The 15,463-nt window shown below is 33.7% G+C and overlaps 1 protein-coding gene across 4 annotated transcripts in view; it reads right to left on the reverse strand.

The window, feature by feature from the left end:
* Positions 1-15,463, reverse strand: part of LOC106459928 (glutamate-gated chloride channel-like) — a 115,693-nt gene that overhangs the window by 60,160 nt on the left and 40,070 nt on the right. For 2 of the 4 annotated variants that reach the window (XM_022386504.1, XM_022386505.1), the window contains exon 2: positions 10,683-10,726. The exons of the other annotated variants lie outside the window; for them this stretch is intronic. The gene's annotated coding sequence lies outside the window, so the exon portion shown is untranslated. The remainder of the gene's footprint in view (positions 1-10,682; positions 10,727-15,463) is intronic. 4 annotated transcript variants of the gene reach the window in all.

Genomic DNA, 15,463 nt, shown 5'->3' on the forward strand with positions numbered 1-15,463 from the left:
GAGGTTGTGGCCTGGAGAAGTGTTCCATTCATGTATAGTTTAGGTGGGTCTTTTTTTTTGGGGGGGGGGTTGTTAATCTTGTAAAAGTTAGTAATTGGTTTTTGTTGCTGCTATGGATGAGGTGGGGGGGGGCACTTTTCCAGACCGCAACATCGTCCGTAAATTGTGATGCGAAACCTTGATTTGTGTTTTTTAGAGGCATATTACTCACATACATAATGAATAGGATAGGGCTAACTACCCCTCCTTGAGGTACACCTGCCTCTGGGGTGAATGCCCATATCTTTATTTTGCATGTTCTATTTTCCAAGAAGTTGGATAGCCAGCAAATAATCACCCGCGGTAGTTCCAATTCCGTCATACGGAAACTAAGACCATTATGCCATACACTGTCGAAGGCTCTCTCGACATCGAGAAAGTAGGCGACAGTGCATTCATTTTTATTAAAGCTATCTATTATTGTTTAAGTTAGTCTAACTAAGTGACCTGTTGTCTGTCTGAATTTTCTAAAACCATTTTGAATTTCTGGTAATTTTGAAGTGACTTCTGGGTAATTCGAGAGTCTTAACTGCGGCATTCACTCGTTTTAAAATTTCGCGCCAGTAATTTTCTTTGACCTGAATCTGTTTCATCAATTCAGAATCAATGCTCCAGTAATTTTCTTTGGCCTGAATTTCTTTCATCAATTCAGAATCAATGCTCCAGTAATTTTCTTTGACCTGAATCTGTTTCATCAATTCAGAATCAATGCATCAGTAATTTTCTTTGACTTCTCCAGACCACAACTTCGGCAAAAGTTTTAGGACTAACTTTATACCCAAAACTGACGTGGGTAAAACATACGAATAATATATTAACAAAACTCTGGAAGCGCATAAATTATGCAAGAAGTCTAACAGGCAAGATACACCACCTGACAACATAATTAAAATATACACAACATATATACGCCCCATAATAGAATACGCCTGCCCTGCATGGATAAACATAGCTCCGAAACATATAAATAAGCTACAATCTATACAAAACTCACTTATCACCACAGCATATAAAGTCCCCCGCAGTACCTTATCAAAATTCATGCACAGATATGCAAACATAGAAACAATAGTCGATAGACTCTTGCATAATACTATAAATTACTTTGCAAAAAAATGGCAAAAGAATTACCTACTCTGTGAACTTAATCGCTACTACATACATGATGGAAGTAGACATAATTACCTACATAGCGATCAAAGTAGGCCTAAGCACCTCTCACCTGTAAACATTTACTTTAGAAATAAGGATGTAATACGGCCACCTATTACTAGACTTTAAAACCCTACGCTAGTTAGACTAAGAACAATAAATGTAATAGGGTATTTATATGTAAAATGCATTTGATTAGTCTCTACTTAGTGAAATGTGTTGTGTGCATTATGGAACTGACCTAAGAGATATAGTGCAAAACACAGAATGTAAGTGTAGATACTAACATGGACATTGCCCTGAAAGATGTTCGGAGCAAGTGCGGTTTACTCAGGCCCTCATGTTGTATCAACACCAACATTCACCGGTAGTAAATCACAGCCCGGAAAGGAGGAAGAGGTCACCATGAACCTGATCCTCCCTGGTCCATTATACGACCAAAATACCGATACTGGAGAGAGAGAGGAATGTTTTCTGTCATCGTTAAGATATTCTATTTCTATTATATTAACTATAAGTGCTTTCTACAAATAGACCGATAGCAATTGAAGTTATAACTTGTATTCTTCGAATCGGTCAAATAGAAGCATACATACCAATATGTAGTTAAATAACGCAAAATAAAACAATTAAAATAATTGGAAGTTTAATCCAGAAAACTGATAAAAATATAAATTGAAGAAACGAATTCTAGTAATTCTTAATATTAAAAATAATTTAGTAGTTTAAGGACTGAAATGTTATATATATATATTAGTAAATATAGTGATTTGTTTACATTTGTTATGAAGAGAGGGAGTATGACTATTAATCAACTACAAATATATTATAATCATATGTCGAGTTTTTCCTAAAATATTAATATTTTATAGGAGTTAAATAAATAAAAATTTGCATATAAATTGATATTAATATTTGTAATTTAACCATTTTCTTTTGGTAAAGTTGCTTTCAACATAAAAATTCTATAGAGTGTAAATGTATGTAATTTATAATAGAATTTTATATGAAAGTAAAGTGTATATTTTAATAGGTTGACACAAATACTTATGAAATAGAAATACAAAACCAGAAACGTATGAATGAAATATATTATATACACACATATGTATAGTATTCTGTGTAGTTAACGTTAAAATAACAATTTACTAATTCTAAATGATTATAGGTTAATTATAAAATTTCGTACAATACACTATAACCGTTAAAATTACCCATTTATACAGTTCACTGTGAGTCACAATGCGAGTTGAAAAATATTTGAAGTTTACATAAAATAAATAACACTATTTAGGAAACTAAATAATTTGAAAGTATTTAATTTTTAATAATTAAGAAACACGCAAGAAAAGAGCTGTAGTTGCTCGGAAATTGTATAGGTTAGATGATATACGTGATAATGTAGGAGAAATATTTTAATACTAATAATGTGAAATCTAAGACATACATCATAAATAGTTTTTTCTTGGATGAATTATCTTTTCAATGTTGACAACGAGTCTGTAAGTACATAATTATATCACGTGGTAATTCTCTAATTACCACACTATTAATAATTAAGTCCCCCGGTGGGTCAGTATAAGTATACGGACGTGTGTCAAAAATCTAAACAGAATGGAGATAGCTCACTGTGCAGCAAGAAAACAATAATAGTTAAGTAGTTTCTCCGGACAAAATATCTTTACACTTTGACTTACTTCAAAGAAGGTCAATTGTAGAATTTAATCACAGAGAAATTTCGGGTCATTTGTTTGTTATTTAAGATATTGATCAAGCAATTCAACATAAAGAAATTATCTTTCTATTTTTATCTGAGTTAATATTATAAGTTGAAAGTCATATGAGATATACACGTAATGTTATGAAAATATTGTATATCTCAAAGAATAAAAACCAACTACAGTTGTTGAATAATGCGGTTTAAAACTTTCGTATAACAGGATTTAACGTGTTATATATTTTTGAAGTTTAAGAAAAGTTGTTGACCGAAGTAAGTATTTATATGTTCTAATTAAAAGTCCATCGACCATACTTAATGTCTTCTCATAGGATATTATGTAATTGATATTTAAAGTGTCTAAATTAATCCAAACGCATATACTAAACATTCAGTTAGTTCTGTACGTCACCATCTATTTATATGAAATAGTATATTATGGAGGGAAAAGTAATATTTTAAAGAGCTTCCTATGAAATTAATCTATGTTTTTCAAAAACTTTCTTTTTAATTACACATTTAGATATTCCTAAATTAATCTATAGAAATAAATAATTATCCGTTCCTCTTTTTTTACAGATAATCTTATCTTTTTTTTATTCCAGAATACTGACAAAACTCATTTAGAAGCATCCAAAAATAGCTAGAAGCTTCTCTATCGTTTCAGTTGAAACCCGACTAATTAAGAGAAGAGCAATGGTGAATTTTGTAAACTTCCTGCTTGAAGGCTATTCAGAGTGAAATTAACTACATTTATGTCATTGTTCTAATGTTGTGTAACAATGCCAAAGGGCGTATTTAACATGCTTAATATCGTGTTACAGCGTTTCTACGTTAAGGAAGTTTCAATAATTAATAACCTTTAACATATCTTAATATAAATTAACAAGATATGATTACAACTAAATATATTACATATTTATTTATAAGATATAAATTTATTCTTTTCTGAGAGGTAAGTATCATGCAAAAATTTTAAACACTTAAAATAAGCCTAATTCTGTATAAAATATCAGTAACTATCAAATTACTGTTGTGTTTAAAATAAATAGGGTTTACAATTATAGCTGTATATCAATTTATGAGTAATAAAACTTATGAATAAAAGTTAACAATACAATTAAAATATCTTGCTTACTGTTACGCACCATAAGACATTAAGATATATCTATCTAAGTATAAGTTGATTACTTTAACCTTCTATTGCACGCATTATGGAAAGACGGTGAAAAAAATGTTTTTCGAATTTCATACTATTTAAGTATAATATTTAAGGTCTATATTGCACTAAAAGTATGTTTTGTGAAATATATTTTGGTAACTTAGAAATGGGTACGTTACTTAGAAATAACATTATTCAGCTGAGAAACGGAAACCAGGAAAAATAATTTCATGGTTATTTAAACTATTTCCTCGAAGTAAGAGCATTCAACTATAGAACTGAAGCATTTGTATGTGTATTAAGTAGCAAAAATAAATTTGTTACCTGTGTATTACCATGTGCAGTAGAGGGTTAAACAACTAGTTAGTGTAAGGACTTGGACTGAAGATGAATTACTATCATAAAAGTTATTATATAAACTATTCAGATAATAAAAGTTATAATTAAAAGACTAAATTAGTTAATAACTCTAACTCGCATTGTCAGAGTACCAAACGTTTAATATTATAACACGCGAATAAGTATAGCAATAAAATACACGAAGGTTGTTTTCATTATTCTAGTCTAATATTAAAGTGATAGCAGCAATGTGCTTGCTTGCTTGTCCGCAGGTTTATAAAGCTGTGTACTTTTAGAGTGTACTTAGTCTTATCCCATTAATATGCTTATCTATTTACTCATTTAATTCGGGTATATAAGGCTATTATCCCCCTGGTGAAGTGTAGTATACAAGGCTTTTAACCTGTAGATAAGATATAGTGTATAAGGTTTGTAACCTCCTGATAAGATGTAAAATGTAAGGCTTTTAGCTTTCTGATAAAATGTAATGATTGTTTGGTTTTCTTAATGCTAGATATGAAGTAATGCTGCTTGAGACTTTTAAAACCATGGAATTGTTCATACATGTCCCATTCAGATTTGGTTTATTTCAAATATTCGCTACACACTGACCATCTGCGTTAACCATACCCTAGTTTTGAACTTATGGGTTAGAGGTAAGTCAGCCAGTCAGCGGCACCCGCACGCCAACTTTTGGACTACTCTAATCAAATAATGAGATATGACCGTTGTTCTTATAATGTATCCACAACTTCAAAGGGGGAGAGGAGCGAGAGTTTCACGCAATGGGACACGAACCCCTCGAACCCACAGTCCGGCAAATAACCACTAAGCAAACTCCACGAAAAAATACCAACTTGTGCTAGTCAGCAAGATATTGTACGCTTACGCTAATTGATATGCATGTTGAAACTTAATAGATGCCGAAACTGTATATGCCACAAATTTATAACAAAATGAAGTGAACTAGAAAGGCCAACATTTCCAAGTTAATTAATGTGTCTCCGTCTATTCACTTTATTCGATAAGATCCTCAGAATACGGTAGATTTTCAGATATAATGGTTTTAAAGAAAGGAAAAAGGAGGGAATATACTACAAAATAAGTACTTTATACGGATAGTTCGTTTGTTCGTTATTAAATACGAAACTACACGATGACCTATCTGTGCATTTCCCACAGCAAGTACTAAAATCAATTTTAACGTTATAAATTCTCAGGCTTATCACTAAGCCACCGGGTGGTCAGAGGAATAGAACTTAATACAATATCAACTTCTTTGTGAGAAAGAGATACTGTAGCACATTATATTGTAACCTTATAATACATAGGACAGTCTCTGTGTCTCTTCGACGTAGTATGCAACTTCGTGTAGTGTGTGAATCAAAACAAAATCAATAACAACTCATTTTAACGTTTGCATATGCAGACAATGTTTCTAGGTTCAGAGCTACCAATTGTATATATTGCGAACTGTTTTTGCTTTTGACTCCCTGAAAATCGCAAGAAAGGAACGAATCCTAAATTTGTCCGCTTCAGTCTGTTTGGGCTATCGCAAGGTATCATTGTACAAAGTCTCATCTAGATTGGTCGAAATTGCAAAATAATGGCAAACCTAAAGCCTAAACTGTGCAAATTGTGTTCATCTTTGACCCTTGTAAAATCGCAAGAAAGTACAGATTTCACATCTGTTTATTTCAGCCTGTGGAAGCTGTTGTAAGGCAGTTTATTGCAAAGATGCATTTGGATTGTTTGAAATATAAAGAAATAACACGCTAAAAACCCTAAATGTTTTAAACCAACATCACCATTTTGAAAGAAAAGATGAAATTATAAAGTTATATGATAAACAAACAATACAAATACTTGCATAGTTGCTCAACACCAGAGCTTCACTGTTCACTATAGCAATGATTCCAACCTTTGAGTCAGTAGTGTATCCCTGATTCATATAATTTGTTTAGAAAAAATCATAGAGAGCTTTAAATTAATAAAAAAGTAAATCAACAGAAATATTTGAAGGGTGAATCAACAATATTCAAACGTTGAGTGCTAGGTAGTGGAAATATATTTTCTTTCTAACGTTTTATAAAGTTTTCGCGTAGCCCCAGGGATACGCGTACCACTTGGCTGGGAACCACTGCACTGGAGTGTAGCAGGTGGAGCTATTTGTATGATTAACTTGCATTCAAGTACGATTCGTTATTTCAAACTTTATCTTTCCCTGATGAGCCAATCTTTCCTACTCTCTATCCGGCTCTACCTCGGTTATTGTAGAGTAATGAGATGTAACTACATTGCTAATAGTGTCTAAATACACTATCCGATCAAGTATCAAATACTGCCTACACATGACTGAACCAAGTATCAAATACTGCCTACACATGACTGAACCAAGTATCAAATACTGCCTACACATGACTGAACCAAGTATCAAATACTGCTTACACATGACTGAACCAAGTATCAAATACTGCCTACACATGACTGAACCAAGTATCAACTACTGCCTACACATGACTGAACCAAGTATCAAATACTGCCTACACATGACTGAACCAAGTATCAAATACTGCTTACACATGACTGAACCAAGTATCAAATACTGCTTACACATGACTGAACCAAGTATCAAATACTGCTTACACATGACTGAACCAAGTATCAACTACTGCCTACACATGACTGAACCAAGTATCAACTACTGCCTACACATGACTGAACCAAGTATCAAATACTGCCTACACATGACTGAACCAAGTATCAAATACTGCTTACACATGACTGAACCAAGTATCAAATACTGCCTACACATGACTGAACCAAGACTGTTGCTAATAGTGTCCAAATACACTATCCAATCAAGTATCAAATACTGCCTACACATGACTGAACCAAGACTGGACAATATTTTCAGAATTTTATTTAAATTTAATCTTCAGTCACGAAAATTTACTATGAGTTAGTAAAGTATTTTGTACAACGTATTTTAAAGACTGTTTTGCATGCATGCATGTTTGTTTGTTTCTTGTTATTTCAGAGTTAGCCATTACGTGCATGTTTTCGAAATCAGCCCTAAGCTTTTCTTTATGCAATACGGTAATCCACTGTTGTTGTTTTTTTTATTTTTGAAAAATCGAACTGGGTTTAGACTGTAGACTAATGGTGCATGTTCTGGGCAAAGGACCTAAAGATCCAAGGCGTGGGCCGTGAGATGGCGCCTCTGTACTTTTAGTTGTGTAAGTACAGAGTCCGCCAAAACAAGTTTAGAGATTTAAACTGCAACTATCGACAACAAAATTTCTTGGTATAATTTGTGTTTATTATCTATGACACCGTAGCTCACTAAGGTCTCTTGAAATAATTAATTATGAACAATAATGTCCGGTAGGTATTCACAACGAATTTCTACTGGCGTGCTTTAGGGATAACACCTTCCAACGCATAGGTCAAAGTTTCACTCATAATTTCTGTCTTAATGTTATCTTTCAAATCCTGTATTGACCGTGGTTTGTTGATATACTCTGTCCTTTAACTGACCCCACAAAAAAAGCCTGTTTATGACAAATTCGGGGATCGTGGAGGCCAGTTTCTGTTTCTATTACGAGAAATTACCATGTTTGGGAACAGTTCACGCAACACTACTCTTGTTGCTCGTGCTGTATATCAAGTAGCTCCATCTTGTTGAAACCACAAATTCCTGTTGATGACATATTCAGAAGGAACAACTTTAATACCAAGTTATCGGTGGTATGCTCTTTGAGCAGCAGTGATGGAGCATTCATTTTTGAAATAAATCTCAACAATAAGAGAACACTGTTGGATTGTCCATCTGTTTATCATTAAAATCCTAACCCTTAATCTTCATTCAGTAAAAAAACCAAAAACAAACAATGTTTTTCCCTAATAATATGGAAAATCTAACCATATAAAATCTCTACACTTCTTTTGGCAGACCCTGTATTATAACCGTGACAGTAAACCCCACTACTTGGTTACGAATAGCAACATAGGTGGTGGGTACAAATGGTGAGAATTCTAAATGGCTGTTTTTTAGCCTAAAGAGGTCTCTGATAAGACTGTTTAATCAATATGTCGCATAAGATGCTTTTCTGATTGAAACTATTGACACCTGACAAAGCATTCTCCATAAATGTGTGAAATTAATTTTTCAGAAAGCTTACAAGCCAATTACAAAGAGATAACACTTAGAGGGCGTTAATACAAAATTAATTAAATTACTTTATAAACATGTGAAGAAAGATAAAAGTTTTAGATCAGTCAAAGCCAATGCCTCCCAACTAAAAGTTAACTTTAATGTTTTACTGCCGGTGTGTAGGTCTCGGCTAACCCTTCCTAACACGCTTCTCACTTTCATCTGTAAGCGTGTTATAAAAGTAACAATCAATCCCGTTATTTAATTCAAAGAACACGAAAAACCCTTTGTGGCGGAAGGTGATGGTGACTAATTTCCCTTCCTCTGGTGAATAGTTCACTTGTACTTAGTTTGGTAACTGTCTTTCAAGCAACAGCTAACACAAAAATTAAAATAACATACAATTCAAGCAACATCTAACATAGTCATTACAAACACATCTACAATTCAAGTAACATCTAACATGGCCATTAAAAACACATCTACAATTCAAGCAACTGTTAACATGATCATTAAAAACACATATACATTTCGAGCAACATGTAACATGATCATTAAGAACCCATATACAATTCAAGCAACAGCTAACAAAGAAATTCAAAACATACAGTTCAAGCAACAGTTAACATAGTCATAAAAAACAACTATATACAATAAGAAGCATGTAATGTGATAATAATCTTATATCTATTTAGGATGTGGTTTCTATGTGTTCTAAACATCTTTATAAAACCCAAATAAGATGTTCACTAAAATTAACCACTTTAGAGGATTTTCTTGTCATCCAAGGTATACTATTTCTGAAAGAAGAAGAAAAATTATGGATCGCAAAAACATTGAAATTGGTGTTTCCGATAGTTCAGAAAGATAAGACAAGAAAATATTGCATTAACTGAAACATTTCGTAAACGTTGCCACGATGTTATAATAACCACAGTCATGATGTCATTGAAAACTTCCCAACATTGCATGTAACGAAACGTGAACGTTATCGGACAAAATGACTTCCGAAACTTTAATTAACCTTTCTGTAATGATTATTCACACCCGAAAGCACGTGTCGACAGCTTGTCATTAGTTCTGTTGAACAGCTCACACAGACACTAATTAGAAAATTCTGTGATCGAACTGAATAAGATACATGTTTTCAGGAAAAAATATTTAAAAACTTTTTCATCGACGAAGTAAAGTTAAGTATTGTTTACATTAGAGTGACATTTTATTTAAGCCTCTTATACATCAGTAGCTATATCAAAAAGTTTTGTTAAGGACCGAGTTCTGTATCAAACTCAATAAATGTATATTTCTATACATATACGCATACAAATTAATGTTAATTGTATTTTCTGTATATATTTAGATTATTACGTTTTCAGTAAAATAGCAGCTTTAAAACATTGGATTGTGAAAAATATTCCATCTTTATTATGACCCACCATGGGTATTTAAACCCGGTTTTTAGCGATAAGAGCCTTCACACTTACCGGTGAGCCTTTAATATAAAGAGTAAATAAATTAAAATTTTAACGGAAAGTAGGGATCGTTGGTTATTCGTAGAATTGATATAAGAAGTTTCAAAAACAAAATAAATGCTGCAATAAAAAAGCACACAAACAAGTAAAGTGATACTAGTTGGATAGATTTTAAAACGATTTTCAGTCTCTACTAATATCACTTTACTGGTTTGTATACTTTTAATTGCAGCATTTATTTTGTTTTGGATACTTCTTATAGCAACTCTAGGAATAACTAACGCTCCCTACTTTCCGTTAACATTTTTTTCTTATCTATTTGCTAGTTTTTATATGTCCATGGAATGGACACAACATCTATCAACTTTCAGTATAGCCATATCCCTCATAGCTATAGCTTTTACAAGAATTACAACCACAATCACAAATTTATAAAATGTAATCCTAACTTTGGCCTACACATAAGTGTATAAAGCTGCCAAAGTAGGGGTTAAATTTTATAACTTTGTGATTGTGGTTTTAATTCTTGTTTAATTATTTTCTGTAGCAGGATCCCTACTTCATTTTAAAATTCATAATTTGTAATGCTCTTGTTTGTTTACTTTTTTATGTTATACCTGTATAAAGTATATATACACACTTTACCTTTAGAAACTGTCACGTGTCTATCCACCGATATGTAGCACCATCTGTTGGGTTGAAAAGATATTTAAGTATTTGCATGATAAGTTACTATTTGTAAAAAAATAAAAAAAAATCTATATATATTTATCAGAATATAAAAAGCGGATACCCGCAGACCAGTCAAGCAAGCTGGAGAAATCTTGTAGCGATAGTCCGAGCCGCCTAGGCGCTAGCCCCGCTTACGTGATCAGGTAGGTAGGTAGTAGACGAAAAAGTTTCTGTTTTAGAAATGTTTGAATTGTTATACTGGAAATGTTAGCGACCTTTCTAGCGTATTATTAGTATATATGAACATAATATATCGTAACCAATATATTGAATGGTCGGTTTTCCGCTTAGGAATTCAATAGGGTGGTTTTTTGGCGCGTGAATTTTTTTTTGGAAACCTTGTCGATCCCTACTATTAATTACTACCGTACTTAATAATAACTACAACCTCCAATAATAACATTAAACAAAATATAAGTTAAAATAAAAACTGGTATTATAATCTGTAACAGAAAATGCAATCGATATCAGGATCGTTAAAACACGAATTGACTTCATTCTGTTTAAAGAGATGCTTTTACAGTTCCAAGCTTAGTGCGTCATATATTAACTTCACGTCACTTCTTAACTAAATCAAAATCACTGTTTATATCATCCTCACCTACTATTCGTAGAAAAAAAATGTTTTTTTATCAACTCTACACTTTCGAAATACGCTCGTGCATTAGCAGGCACGTGGCTTAATAATTTGATTTTTGGTTGCAATTTCTTTGCTTTTATCTTTTATTCACTGAAAGGTATTTCGTATCTTATATGTTTTATTAACTATGTCGCTTTCTTTCTACCAGTCTTAAAAACACGTTTTTAACTATAAAGCATATTTTATATGGTTGAGCAATTTTGTTGACTAAACAGCCTACCCCCCCCCCCTCCCCCAGAGGTACAGCGGTATGTCTGCGGACTTACAACGCTAGAAACTGGGTTTCGATACCCGTGGTAGGCAGAGCACAGATAACTCTTTGTGTAGTTTTGTGCTTAACTTCAAGCAAACAAACTAACTAACTAAACAGCCATAGTTTGCAAATCCATTCCCTAGAGCATGTTCTGTAAAGTTTATTGATCGAAACCGTGACTGTATCTAAACAGAAACCTGTATACGTAATCACTCACTTGAGTTAATCAACAGTGTCAATACTTGAGTATGACAGACTAAGTCCTATAGAGAAAATCAATATAATTTTCAAAATACACAGAATTCAGTTAGTAATTCATTTAGTAATGGCACGTTGCTCTTATCTAACCATTTTAAGCAGCCAAATGAACCAGCTTAACACCAGGAACCTCTGTTCAAAATTTATTATTTATCATCAAAGATAAAATCAAAGAGCAGAACATTACAAACGTCGTATTATCTGTCGAAATATTCTTTTGCTCGTTATTATTTCTATATTATTGTAGGCTATATTTTGCTATGTTTTTGGCTACAAGGAGTTTCGATACCATTTCTGTCTTATCACCCATGATTGCAGGACCTAGACTGCTATAGCTGCACGACTATTATATAACCTTCCTAAACCACTTTAGCTGCACGGCTATTTTACAACCTTCCCAGACTACTATAGCTGCACGACTATTTTACAACCTTCCTGCACTACTATAGCTGCGCGACTATTTTATAACCTTCCTGGACCACTTTAGCTGCACGACTATTTTACGACCTTCTTAGACTACTATAGCTGCACGACTATTTTATAACCTTCCTGAACCACTTTAGCTGCACGACTATTTTATAACCTTCCTGTACTACTATAGCTGCATGGCTATTTTACGACCTTCCTGCACTACTATAGCTGCATGGCTATTTTACAAACTTCATGCACTACTATAGCTGCACGACTATTTTATAACCTTCCTGAACCACTTTAGCTGCACCACTATTTTATAACCTTCCTGAACCACTTTAGCTGCACGGCTATTTTACAACCTTCCTGAACCACTTTAGCTGCACGGCTATTTTACAACCTTCCTGGACTACTCTAGCTGCATGACTATTTTACAACCTTCCTGCACTACTATAGCTGCATGGCTATTTTTCAACCTTCCTGCACTACTATAGCTGCATGGCTATTTTACAACCTTCCTGCACTACTATAGCTGCACGACTATTATATAACCTTCCTGAACCACTTTAGCTGCACCACTATTTTATAACCTTCCTGAATCACTTTAGCTGCACGGCTATTTTACAACCTTCCTGGACTACTATAGCTGCATGGCTATTTTACAACCTTCCTGCACTACTATAGCTGCATGGCTATTTTACAACCTTCCTGCACTACTATAGCTGCATGGCTATTTTACAACCTTCCTGCACTACTATAGCTGCACGACTATTTTATAACCTTCCTGGACCACTTTAGCTGCACGACTATTTTACGACCTTCTTTGACTACTATAGCTGCACGACTATTTTATAACCTTCATGAACCACTTTATCTGCACGACTATTTATAACCTTCCTGAACCACTTTAGCTGCACGACTATTTTACAACCTTCCTGGACTACTATAGCTGCATGGCTGTTTCACAACCTTCCTGCACTACTATAGCTGCATGGCTATTTTACAACCTTCCTGCACTACTATAGCTGCATGGCTATTTTACAACCTTCCTGCACTACTATAGCTGCATGGCTATTTTACAACCTTCCTGCACTACTATAGCTGCACGACTATTTTACAAAGTTACGGAAATTTTCAAGCCAATTCTATAGTATCGCACATTAAAGAATACAACAGATTGTGATAGAAATATACCATTGGAGGCATATAAGGCGTAATTTGAACACATTTCCAAACTGAATATACACGGTAGTGCTGAATGGACTATTCATTTAGTCACACATCTAAAACGCAATATCGTTCTTTTAAAACTTTCGCTGCAAAAAAAGTAAAATGAATTAATACTCTCCTAGGTAGAGCACAAACAGTTAAAATATTGTAACAAATATTGCGCATTTTCTACCTGAGTTTGTGTCGTGGGTGCATTATTGTTTCTGCCTAAAATAACAAAAAATGCATAGTATAAAATTAGTCTCGCAATGTCATTCTATGATTTATGTAATTTTGTATGATTTCTATCCTTTTTTATTCTTCTAGCCTGGTGGCTATGGCACTCGATTCGCAACCCATGGGTTGCGGGTTTGAATCCCGCCATAGAACATACTCGACCCTTTTAGGCGTGGGAGCATTATAATTGACCGTTAGCGTCATTATTCGATTAGATTAGCCTGAGAGTTGGCGAGTCTGTCATTTCAAAATTAGGGTTGATTACCGCAGACAGCCATCGAGTAAGTTTGTTTGATGTTAAGCACAAAGCTACACAATGGGCTATCTGTGCTCTGCCCACCACGGGGATCGAAATCCGGATTCTAGCGTTGTAAGTCCGCAGACATATCGCTGTGCCACTGGGGGGCGCCATCGTGTAGCTTTGCGCAAAATTCAACAAACAAACAGATTTAGTCTCCGATTCAAAAACATGTATTTTATTGCCTGAAATAATTAAGTTTTCCGTTTTATTGGAACGTATCTATTCATGAACAAAAACGGTTTTAAAAGCGCTTGTTTTTCAAATCCAACTAAAAAGATTCTGCGCTTTGATAATTGATTATGATTTTCTTTTTCAATTTATGGCAGGAATTACAAGGTATAATACTAAAGCCTCTTCGATGCGTTTATTCTCATTATAATACTGATACAAGTAAACGTTTTTAGGCATTAGATATAGAATTTCGTTTATTAGAAAAGTCCCCCCCCCAGTGGCACAGCGTTATGTCTGCGGACTTACAATGCTAGAATCCGGGTTTCGATACCCGCGGTGGACAGAGCAGAGATAGCCAATTGTGTAGCTTTGTGCTTAATTACAAACAAACAAGCAACAATTATTAGAAAGTTTAATCCACAATCAGTGGATTCAATCCACAATTACAGCAGAAACAAATTTAGGCTGTTATATCTGTGGCTACCTTGTTATCATGATAATGCAAAGTATAAATGATGGATAAAGTAACATTCGTCGTAATGTTTAGAATTTCTGTACATTTATTCTTCAAGAAATAAATCGCTGCATTATCATAAAAAATATAGAGAATCCTTCATGGCATAATGATTAAGTTGTAGATAACAAAACTTTCTAAATAAAACATCTTTGTAACATTGCCTTTCGTGTACATCTGTACTGTACAAAAAAAGTTAACAGAATCTTTTATTTGCTTTATCGTGTGTGTTTGTTTTTAAAGTACTGGTCTATTTGTGTTGACACTAATGTGAATAATTCTTGACCAATCAGGATTGGGAAACTTTAACCATAAATCATTAAATGGTCGATCTTGAGAAAATTTAAACGTCATTGAAAGTTAGAGAGGTCAAGATATTTTTGCATGTATAATAACATATACCTATATTAGTACGAAGATTATGTAACGAGATTTGAAATGGTGTCAATTTAGCTATATTTACAGTGAATATTCTTTTGACAAATGAGTTGCTATATTTCACTTACAGTTAACATCTCAAGTGTATTCAATAGTTCTTTTGGCGAATGAGTTGCTACAGTTCACTGACATCTAACCTCTTACGTGAATTCAGGAGTTCTTTTGACAAATGAGTTTACTATATTTCACTGACAACTAACATCTGACGTGTATTCAGTAGTTCTTTTGACAAATGAGTTGCTATATTTCACTGACAACTAAC

Source organism: Limulus polyphemus, unplaced genomic scaffold (assembly GCF_000517525.1).
Source record: "Limulus polyphemus unplaced genomic scaffold, Limulus_polyphemus-2.1.2 Scaffold683, whole genome shotgun sequence".
In the NCBI taxonomy this organism is placed as follows: domain Eukaryota; kingdom Metazoa; phylum Arthropoda; class Merostomata; order Xiphosura; family Limulidae; genus Limulus; species Limulus polyphemus.